Source organism: Myotis davidii, unplaced genomic scaffold, assembly GCF_000327345.1.
Source record: "Myotis davidii unplaced genomic scaffold, ASM32734v1 scaffold53, whole genome shotgun sequence".
NCBI lineage: Eukaryota > Metazoa > Chordata > Mammalia > Chiroptera > Vespertilionidae > Myotis > Myotis davidii.
The window spans coordinates 5,031,900-5,037,513 of record NW_006286140.1 but is presented as its reverse complement, the minus strand read 5'-3'; the positions used below and the strand labels follow the sequence as shown (position 1 = coordinate 5,037,513).

Here is a 5,614-nt window from a genome sequence, read left to right as displayed (position 1 = left end):
AGTTAACTTCAGCAAAAGAAATCAGTGTTTCAAAGGTGCTAGGTAAGCACATTTCTGCCGGGAGCCGGTCCAAGGTCACCTCTCCGAGAAAGGTTGTTTCCCCAGGTAGGGATTTTCCCCTGAAGTTAGGGAGGAAATAAAACCTCTTAACTGCCAGGCGGGTAATTAATCACTTTAACTACGAACTCAGTGTTTCAAAGGTGCTAGGTAAGCACATTTCCTCACCTTGAGAAATGTTCCAGTTAGATTTTACATGTAACATTATCAACCATATTAAACCATATAACATTATCAACCATATTAAATGACCACTAATGAAAACTGCATATTCATCATCATCAACAACATTATTATGCATTATTATGAATGAAGAGTAACCTAGACATTTATTCATTCGGGAAACAGTGACTAAGCTCTACTATTTGCCAGGCACTATTGTAGGTGCTGGGGATTCAGCAGCAACCAACCATGAGAAGCAAGGTTATTTCTTTGGCAGAGCATGAAGTATAAGAGAAAAGAGTGACTCATTATAAAACAAACAAATAACAGAGAAAATATCCAAGGGTTAAAATGGGATGATGTGAAGGGATGCGGGCAGGTGAATAATTTCAGTTGGATGGTCAAAGAGAGCTTCTCTGCTAAGTTGCTTTTTCAGTTGAGGTTTCTATGAGAGAAATCAGCCATGACAAGATCAAAGGGAAAGGCTTTATAACGTATTGCTATCTTTTCAGGTGCTTCTGATACATTTGGTTGATTATCCTGGGCAATAAATTTCCTGTTACCCCATTATCTCCAGCCAAAATTAGTCCCAAATAAAACAAGTTCCCCAGGTGATTCAGATATGCATCAAAGTTTAAGAACATTGCTTAAAGGGCTGAACACTCTCTTTGCCTTTTTGCAATAGACTTGTACCTTGACTTGCAATTGGCATGTAGCTTTATCACATGTCCAATGGAGAGATTATTAAACTTTCAAAATGAACTTGCAAAAAAATCATAAGTTTCAAGTATATTCTTAAAACTTAATAATAAGACAATCACTTAATTTGGGTAATAAACAATCTTATTTGTCTAAAATAAAAAATCTAACATTAGGAGGCTATTTCTTCAAATATCCCATAAAATACAGCTGCCCCACCAAAATGATCTGGGAATTTTACAGTTGTTTTTTTTATTCTCCCAAGATCATTGATTATTAATTGCACATTCATGAGTTCTGAAGAAAGAAAAACTATTAATTTGGCTTTGTGAGGAACCTTATTAAATTGTGAAAGAGAGAGGCTGATAAAAGGAAAAGATTAATACCCATATAGTGCCAAGAGGATGACTAATGCGATTACTTCCTTAGGAAGCTGCAACTCTCAAACTGTTGATTTTTATTTTAAAAGACAAAGCAGGTTTGAAGCTCATGCATTCACTTTTTGCCCAAGAATATTTGAAAATTCTTTTTACTGGAGTTAAAAGCTTTATGCCAGTAATGAAAACTTTTCCTATGCAGCGTTAGATAATGATCATACTTGTGAACAAATTGACTTTAGCCACAATGAATTATACATATGGTCACAAGAAACTAAAATGTTAACACACTTTTTTATGTACTATGAAAATACTAAGCAACCAGAAGTATAAAAACACTAGAGGCCTGGTGCATGAATTCATGCATAGGTGGGGTCCCTCAGCATGACCTGTGGGAATTGGGCTGAAACTGGCAATCCAACTCTGCCTGCTGCTCCTGCCTACTGCTCCTGCTCATCCTGGCCCTGCTGCGCTTGCTGTGGGCTCGTGCCCAGTCAGTCCTGATAGGGAGAAGCTCATGCCACCATAGCGGCACTCACCAGCCATGAATCCTGTGTCTGGTTCCTGTCCAGAGCGGGGTTGGTGGGGAGAGATGTGATTGGCCCTCTGGGTGGGCGGTGGGATGCCCTTGCCGGCCCAGGATCCAGATCCATCCCACTGACACTGATGTTCGCGCTGGTTGTCGGGAGCCACCTGGTAGCCGCTTTTATATCATTTCTTCTTGCAGAGCGTCTAGGGAGGGAAGGCAGCCATGGTGCCTGAGGCCAACTTCCAGGAGGAAGGCAGTGCTGTTGGGATCATGCTGGCGGTGCTGTTCCGTCAGTGCCTGGTCCATTTTCCAGAGATTGGGCCTGCAGGACTACTGAGGGAGTGAGTGGCTGCCACCGGGCTGATGGGCTGCTGGGACAGGTCAGTCAGCTGAGTGGCACTCCCACTGTGGAAGTGCACTGACCACCAGGGGACAGCTCCTGCATTGAGCTTCTGCCTCCTGATGGTCATTGTGTGTCATAGCAACCGGTCGACTTACTTGTTGTTCGGTCGTTCAGTTGCTTAGGCTTTTATATATAGAGACAAGGAATTCATTTATTGCCATTTCTCCATGTTAATAACATCCTAGTAACAAGCATTATGGAGAAAACTGGAAGTAAAATTTACTTTTAAGACTAAGAGAATAGATAAAAGACCTGCTTGAATGAATAAAATAGGCATTTTAAAAATCCTTGTTATCTATAGCTGTAAAACACACCTTCTTAAAACTTAAATGTATTAACAGCTCTCACATTTCTGTGAATTGACTGAGCACAACTCAATGGTCCTTGTGTGGGTCTCACAGGCACTTGCACTCAGACTCAGTTGGGCTGCATGGCTAAGAGGCTCACTCCCATCACTTGCATTTGATGCTGGCTGCTGTCGGGGAGCGCGGGTAAGGTTTCTCCTTGAGATTGGAACTTCTCATATTATGGTAGCTAGGTCCCAAAAGTGTTCCAAGAGAACAAAAGTAGAAGTGTATCACAAATGACCATAATCTTGGGGGTATAAAACAACACTAATTTTTATCTCAGATTTTGTAGGTCAGAAGTCTGGACACAACTTACTTAGCTGGGTCTTTTGCTCAAGATCTCACAGGTTGCAATCAAGGTGTCAGCCAAGACCTCTGATGCCCAAGGTCCTTTTCTATGCTCAATAGTTATTGGTAAAATTCATTTGCTTTTACCTGTAGAATCAATGGAAACTTGCTTTTTCAAGGCCAACAGAGAGTGTGCCTTAGTTCAGGCAAGGTCTGAACACACACACACACACACACACATACACACACACACACACACCAGCTTTATTGAGATACAATTCCCATCTTATACAGTTTACCTATTTAAGGTGTTTACTTTTTTAAATATATTTTTACTGACTTCAGAGAGAGGAAGGGAGAGGGAGAGAGAGATCGTAACATCAATGATGAGAGAGAATCATCAATAGGCTGCCTCCTGCCTGCCCCCTACTGAGAATTGAGCCCGCAACCTGGGCATGTTCCCTGATCTAGGACTGAATCATGACTTCCTATTCAGTGGGTGTATGCTCAACCACTGAGACACACCAGCCAGACTAAGGTGTTTAATGGTTTTTAATAGTATGCTCTTAGAGTTGTTCAACTGTCACAACAATCTAAGTTAGAACATTTTTGTCATCCCCAAAGAAGCTTTGTGCCCATTAGCAGTTACTCTCCATTCCACCTCCATCTCTAGCCCTCATTAACCATCTGTGTGTCAGGGGATGGCACAGAATGAAGGAAGGCCCTGGCAGCCGGGGAAGAGAGGTCCCAGCTGGCAGCCAGCAGCCAGGGAAGAGAGGCCCTGGCCTGGAGCCGGAAAGCCCCAATAGGCCCTGATTGCCAGCCAGGCCTAGGGACCCTACCTGTGCAGGAATTTCATACATCAGGCCTCTAGTTAATCTATTTTCGTCTGTAGATTTTCCTGTTCTGGCCATATTAATGGAATCATCCAATATGTCAGATTTTGTGACTGGCTTCTTTAACTTAGCATAAAGTTTTCAAGGTTCATCCATGCTATATCTTATTAATACTTTATTCATTTGTATTACTAAATGCTATTCTGTTTTATAAATAAATTTTATTTACCTGTTTTTCAACTGATGAAAATTTAGGTTGCTTCTACTTTGAAAATATTGTTAATAATGCTGCTTAGTACACTCATGTAGAAGTTTTTGTGTGGATATATATTTACATTTATCTTGATTTTATATCTAAGGGTAAAATTTCTAGGTCATATGGACACTCAATGTTGAACAGTTTGAGAAACTGCTAAACATTTTCCAAAGTTGATTTATTATTTTACATTCTCACTAGCAATATATAAGGACCCATATTTTTCCTTATCCTTTCAACACTTGTCATGGTCTATCTTTTTTATTATAACCCTTCTAGTGAGTTTGTGTAGTTTCTCAATGTAGTTTTATCTCATTGTAGTTTTAATTTCCCTAATGACTATTGAGGCTGAGCTTTTGCCCATTGTTTTAGTAGATTATTTATATTTTTATTATTAAGTTATAAGTGTTCATTATATACTATGGACACAAATCCTTTACTAGATATACAATTTACCAATATTTTTCCCAGGCTGTGTGTTGACTTTTAACTTTCATGGTTATGTTCTCTGAATTACAAAAGTTTTTAAGTTTGATGAAGTATAATTTGTCTGTTTTGTCTTTTGCCACTTGTGCTTTTGAAATTTTATCTAAGAAACTTTAGCATAACTCAAATTCATGGAAATCTACTCTTATGTTTTCTACGTGTTTTATGCATAATGCTTACATTTAGGCTTATTACCCATTTTGAGTTCAATTTTATATGTGGTGTGTAAAGGGGTCCAACTTTATTATTTTGTATGGATATCCAGGTGTCTCAGCACCATTTGCTGGAAAAACTGAGCCTTCTATTAAAGGGCTCACCTAGTTAAGACTGACCTAATAAGGGTAACCTCTCTTCAATTAACTCAAAGCAACTTGTTAGGGAATTAAGTGTATCTGAAAAGCCATTCACCTTTGCCACATAAGGTAACATATTTTTCACTAGAAAAATGGTTTATAGCTTTCTCTTGACCCCTTCTAATGTCTTCTTGGGTACCAGCAGATATCGTTTCTTAATTTGAACATGGAAAATATATTCATGGTCACTGTCCTAGTTAAAATTCAAGATCCTAGTGTCAAATAGGCAGTTAATTAGTTATTAATGAAGGGGACAAACTAAGACCAATTAAGTCCGGAAATAGCAGTTTCACAGTTACCTCAAGGAGTAACCAGATCTTTCTGGACAACATCCTACCTAGTCAACTAGGCAGGAAAGACAACCTTATACCCACCCTAGGGGGAAAGGGGTAACCAGCATTGTTCTGCTGGATTATTGGGGAGAAGGGAAAAAATGGCAAGGTAAAATTTATTTCACTGAGTGCATGCACACTAGAAGCCAAATGATGAAGCAATATTGAGAGGCATGTGTAGTAGGAGCCAAAATGGTGAACTTAAAATGGGGAAGGCACTAGCTTGAAAATTAGAAGCCAATACCTCTGATGAACACTTGCCAAAATCCTCAACAAAATCCTAGCAAATCGAATTCAGCTTTACATTAGAAATATCAGACACCATGACCAAGTGGCATTTATTCTGGGGATGTAAGGCTGGTATAATATTCATGAATCAATAAACGTGAGACATCACATAGACAAATTGAGAGACAAAAATCACATAGTCATATCAATTGATGCAGAAAAAGCATTTGAGAAAATTCAACATTCTTTCTTGATAAAAAC

The 5,614-nt window shown here is 39.2% G+C and overlaps 1 long non-coding RNA gene across 1 annotated transcript in view; it reads right to left on the bottom strand.

Moving 5' to 3' along the window:
* Window positions 1-1,867: 1,867 nt before the first annotated feature.
* Window positions 1,868-5,614, bottom strand: part of LOC107182067 — a 13,577-nt gene continuing 9,830 nt past the window's right edge. Inside the window, exon 3 of the long non-coding RNA XR_001512783.1 lies at window positions 1,868-1,952. This is a non-coding gene — a long non-coding RNA (uncharacterized LOC107182067). The remainder of the gene's footprint in view (window positions 1,953-5,614) is intronic.